The sequence below is a fragment of the Chiloscyllium plagiosum genome, unplaced genomic scaffold (assembly GCF_037043375.1).
Source record: "Chiloscyllium plagiosum isolate Xiang-an unplaced genomic scaffold, Cpla_swu_hap1 HiC_scaffold_32, whole genome shotgun sequence".
Taxonomy (NCBI): domain Eukaryota; kingdom Metazoa; phylum Chordata; class Chondrichthyes; order Orectolobiformes; family Hemiscylliidae; genus Chiloscyllium; species Chiloscyllium plagiosum.
In genome coordinates, this window is record NW_028270170.1 from 44,709,074 (window position 1) to 44,715,073 (window position 6,000).

The window sequence follows — 6,000 nt, forward strand, 5'->3', positions numbered from 1 at the left end:
GTACAGTGTCCTCAATTATACCCACAAACTCCTGCCATTTTTGCTCTACTGTCTTCCCCGCTAGGCTCTGCTTCCAGTCTATTTTTGTCAGTTCCTCTCTCATGCCCTCATAATTACCTTTATTTAACTGTAACACCATTACATCCGATTTTGCCTTCTCTCTTTCAAACTGCAGACTGAACTCTACCATATTATGATCGCTGCTTCCTAAGTGTTCCCTTACTTTAAGATTTTTTATAAAGTCTGGTTCATTACATAGCACTAGGTCCAGAATAGCCTGCTCCCTTTTGGACTCCATGACAAGCTGTTCCAAAAAGCCATCCTGTAAGCATTCCATGAATTCCCTTTCTTTGGATCCACTGGCAACATTATTTACCCAGTCCACCTGCATATTGAAGTCTCCCATGATCATCGTGACCTTGCCTTTCTGACATGCCTTCTCTATTTCCCGGTACATGTTGCGCCCCTGGTCCTGACCACTGTTAGGAGGTCTGTACATAACTCCCACTATGGTTTTTTTGTCTTTGTGGTTCCTCAATTCCACCCACACAGACTCCACATCTTTCAGTGCCATAGATTTAATTTTGTTCTTAACTAACAAGGCAACCCCGCCCCCTATGCCCACCTCCCTGTCTTTTCGATAAGTTGAAAATCCTTGGATGTTTAACTGCCAGTCCTGACCCCCCTGTAACCATGTCTCTGTGATGCCTACCACATCATAATCATTCACGATGATCTGTGCCATTAGTTCATCTGCTTTGTTACGAATGCTACGAGCATTCAGGTAAAGTGCCTTAATGCTAACTTTCTTATCATTAGAGATATTGGAAGTCATAAGATGTCCTAAGTTATCCTTCCTTTTTGCTGCATTCCCAGTCTATCTCAAGTTTAAATCCACCTGCACATATGTTATCCTGCTGCTTATCTTTCCATTTAACTCCATACTCCCTGTCGCTTTCACTTTAAACTTCTGCGTTGTGGGGAAGGGAAAGTCCTACTGACCACCCTATTTATCCTCTTCGCTAGAACATTGGTACCTGATCGGTTCAGGTGGAGACCGTCCCAACGGTACAGATCCCCCCGGTTCCAAAACTGATGCCAATGCCCCATGAAGTGGAATCCCTCTTTCCTACACCAATCCCTTAGCCACGTGTTTACTTCCCTAATGTAGTATTATAGCTACTTCCCTAATGCAGTATCATAGCTAAATCGATTATAGAGTTACTCAGATTCTTGGCTAGATGTCGACTACCCACAGAGATACAATCAGATCAAGAGTCAACTTTTATGTCAAAGTTAGTCAAGCAAATTCTAGATAGTTTAGAAATAAAACACTTCAAGTCCACTACGTACCATCCAGAGTCACAAGGACTATTAGGACGGTGATATCAAACTTTAAAGACCACATTGAGGACTTATAGTCAAAACTATCTAGAGGATTGGGATATAGAAATTCCATTGGTATGAGGGAGGCTCCTAATGAATCAACTAAATTCAGTCCATTTGAATTAGTTTTTGAGCATGAGGTGAGAGGATCACTGAAATTAATTAAGGAGAAATTGGTGGATCAGATTCAGAGACCACACATTTGGACTAGTGTCAAACTTTAGGGAAAGATTAACTTGAGCTGGGAAGTTGGCAAGACAGCATTTGAAAGTAGCACAGTTTATGATGAAACAGGAAGCAGATAAGAAATCAAAATGTTGCAATTTTGCTCATGACGATAAAGTGTTTTGCGTAGAAGATCCACTAAACGCATAGTTTAGTGGACCTTCTCAAATCAAAAGAAAATTGAGTGAAGTGAATTATTTGATAAAAAGGCCAGATAGAAAGAAATCTCACAGAGTATGTCACATGAATATGCCCAAAAGGTATTTTGACAGGGAAGGAAAGTAAACGGAGAATGCGTTACTGGTTACAATACAGAGTGAAGAACCAAGTTCAGAGGATTCTGAATTGGACATTCCTCAAATTAAATTGGATGAGGAAGTTCTTGCAAATTGGAATAAATTACCAAGTTACCTTCCAGAGGAAAATTAAAATGCTCTGAAAGTTATTACAATCACACAGGGAGATATGTGGAAATAAGCTGGGTAGTACTAATTGAATTTTGTATCATGTTGGAATAGAAAATGCTGTTCCAATTAAGCAACAATTAGGCTCAATCTTCTAAAGTTGGCACACGTTCAAAAAAAGAGTGAATGCATGCTCAAAGATAATATAATCGAAGTGAGGTGAGAGAGTGGAGATCACCCATTGCAACAGTGCCAAAACCAGATGGTGTTCAACAATAATGTAGGGACTATTGCAAAGTCAATGCAGTTACAAATTCTGATTCATATCCTATTCCACGTTTGAAAGGCTGTATTGAGAAGGTAGGACAAGCAACTTATATTTCTAAGTTGGACTCACTTAGAGGATATTGGCAGGTACCTTTACCTTTATCTGAAAGGGCAAAGACAATTTCGGCTTTCTTGACATCAAATGGACGATACCAATTTAAAATCATGCTATTTGGTATGAAAGATGTGCCAGCCACATTTCAAAGACTGTCCAATAAAGTAACTTCCAGACGACAATCGATGAAGAGAGCAATGCTATGATTCCAGGGATTGAGTGAACTTGATTGGAAATTCTTACCGACGTTTGGCAGTGTGGCTGCTCCACTGACTGACCTATTGAAGAAATACAGAAAATTTCAGTGGAAGGAGGACTGTCAGAATGCATTTAACAGTCTGAAAGCTGTGCTAACCACTGCCTTAGTATTAGCCATGCCGAATTACACAAAGCCATTCAAGGTGACTATCGATGCGACTGATGTGGATGTTGGAGCTGTACTCTTACAAGTAGACAATGAGAAGATAAAAAGACCTATTGGGTATTTTTCCAGATACTTGAATAATGATCAATGGATATATTGAGAAGGAGACCTTCAGTTTGGTTCCAGTGTTGCAACATTTTAACATTTATTTTACCAGTAACATGTCTCAGACAATTGTATATACTGACCACAGCCCTTAAAGTTTTTAGAGAAACTCATGGACAAAAATTCCAGATTGTTGAGATGGAGTTTATTACTGCAGCCATTCAGTTTGAGAATTATACACATGGCAGGATGAGAAAACATAATTTCTGACATGTTTTCACAAGGGGGATGAAGGAAGACAGACAGTCAGTGGCAGAAAAAAATGGAGGGAAATAGATCGTCACAGTGAATATTTGCATACTTAGTGTCAATCTTTGAGGAGAAAGTGAGGACTGCAGATGGTGGAGATCAGAGCTGAAAATATGTTGCTGAAAAAGCGCAGCAGGCAGCATCCAGGGAACAGGAGAATCAATGTTTTGGGCATAAGCCCTTCCTGAAGAAGGGCTTATGCCCGAAACGTTGATTCTCCAGTTCCCTGGATGCTGCCTGACCTGCAGCACATTTTCAGCTACTTAGTGTCAATGCAATGTATATGTATTGTAGTGGACTAATACAGTAAAACTAAAGGTTTTAAAAATGAACCCACCTTTGTATATTTAAAGGGTTGAGTGTGGGGTGCTGGAAAAGCACAGCAGCTCAGGCAGCATCCGAGAAGCAGGAGAATCAATCTTTTGGGCATAAGCCCTTCATCCTAGTTTTTTTAAGGGGTGAGGTGTGATGATGTTATGGCTTTAAGAGGATATTTTTATCCTGGTTTCTTTTAGCAAGAGCAATTGGAGTGGCATGGTGGCTCAGTGGTTAGCAGTGGTTCAATTCCAGCCTCAGGCAACTATCTGTGTGGAGTTTGAAGGGATCTGGTCTGGTCCATAATACTAACTACACAAATATCTTTATCTTCAATTAAGTATTGTCCTTCCTCATCTGTATGTAAGGATACAAGTGAGAGTGTGGCATGTCTTTTTGTGGCTAGTTGATGTTCATGTATCCTGGTGGCTAGTTTTCTGCTTGTTTGTCCAGTGTAGTGTTTGTTGCAGTTTGTGCAAGGTGTTTTGTAAATGATATTAGTTTTGCTTGTTGTCTGTATAGGGTCTTTCAAGTTCATTAGCTGCTGATTTAGTGTGTTGGTGGGTTTGTAGGCTACCATGATGCCAAGTATCTAAGTAGGGGAGAGTGGCTATGGTTTCTGGACATGTTTTTTCTGCTTGTTGGGGTTTGTTGCTAAAGAAATCAGCACTTTCGCTAGTATCCTAACATATGGATGAGGAGGAACACCACTTCGACTGGGACAACATATCCATCCTAGGACAAGCCAAACAGAGACATGCATGAGAATTTCTAGAAGCATGGCATTCTAACTGGAACTCTATCAACAAACACATTGACTTAGATTCCATTTACCACCCCAGAGAAATGACATCACCACAGGAAATTGTCACCACAGGAAATGACATCACCAACCCAAGAAAACCTAAACACATAAAGTGTGGGCTATTCCACCAGTGCTTCATCTGGAGACTCAATGATGATTTACCTAGTATGGTGATGAAACAGCTGAAAATGAACCTTCCAGCTCAGCGAGCAAACCTACATCCAGAATCTCAACCTGAATTACAAATCTTCTCAAAACTAGTGAATTCTATGTCAGGTGAGGCTGTAAGGTTGTAAGCTCCCAAGGTGGAAAATCAGGTGTTCTCCCTCCAGTTTATGTTTGGCCTTATTTTGATGGAGGCGGCGGCTCAGGTTGGATATGTCATTGGGAGAATGGGATGGGGAAGGGGGATTTGAAATGCCTGGCACCTGGGAAGTGGGGTTGATTGGAACGTACAGACCGTAGATGCTCTGTGAGTTTGCTAATTAGCATATAATTTCCTGCTTTCTGGCTCCCTCATTTCTTGAATTGAGGAGTCACATTTGTAGCTTTCCAATCTGCAAGGATCTTTCTGAATCCAGGATTTTTTAAAGTCTGCTTTTATATTACTTGCTAGTTTACTGTCACACACTGCTGAAAATGTGTTGCTGGAAAAGCGCAGCAGGTCAGGCAGCATCCAAGGAGCAGGAGAATTGACGTTTCGGGCATGAGCCCTTCTTCAGGAAACGCATTTGCAGTCCTCACTTTCTCCTGTCACACACTAACTACATTTTAAAGTTCACCCTTTGCAGGTATCTAAAAATGTCCCAGCCTTCTGGCCTACCACTAATTTTCACATTTCTCTTAAACTGATATCATTCTTTACCTCCTCAATTAGCCATGGATGCTGCAGCTTTTTTAGAGATTTTCTTTCTTAATGAAATAGATAATTGTCTGTTGTGTGTCAGTGCTCCAATGACATCTTATTTTTAAAACAATTTCCTCTATTCATTTTACCTAAGCTTTTGATTATACATGTAGTTTTATTTCAATTATCATTTTCGGAGGCTGAGGGGTGACTTTATAAAATCTTGAGGGGCGTGAATAGACAAGTTCTTTTCTCCCAGGATTGGCGAGTCCAAAACTAGAGGGCATAGGTTTAGGGTGAGAGGGGAAAGATTTAAATGGGGCCTAAGGGACAACTTTTTCATGCAGAGGGTGAGGTATGTTTGGAATGAGCTGCCAGAGGAAGCGGTGGAGGCTGGTACAGTTACAACATTTAAAGGGCATCTGGATGGGTATATGAATAGTAAGGAGGAGAAAGTGAGGACTGCAGATGCTGGAGATCAGAGCTGAAAATGTGTTGCTGGAAAAGCGCAGCAGGTCAGGCAGCATCCAAGGAACAGGAGAATCGATGTTTCGGGCATAAGCCCTTCTTCAGGAATGAATAGTAAGGGTTTAGAGGGATATGGGCCAAATGATTCCAAATGGGACTAGATTAGTTTAGGATATGATTATTCAAGAAAGGGAAAAGGGATAACCCTGGGAACTACAGACCAGTCAGTCAGTCTTATGTCTGTGGTGGGCAAATTATTGGAGAGGATTCTGAGAGACTGGATTTATGATTATTTGGAAAAACAGCTTGATTACAGATAGTCAACATGGTTTTGCCTCACTTACTGAGTTCTTTGAGAACAGGACAAAACATATTGATGGAGATAGAGCA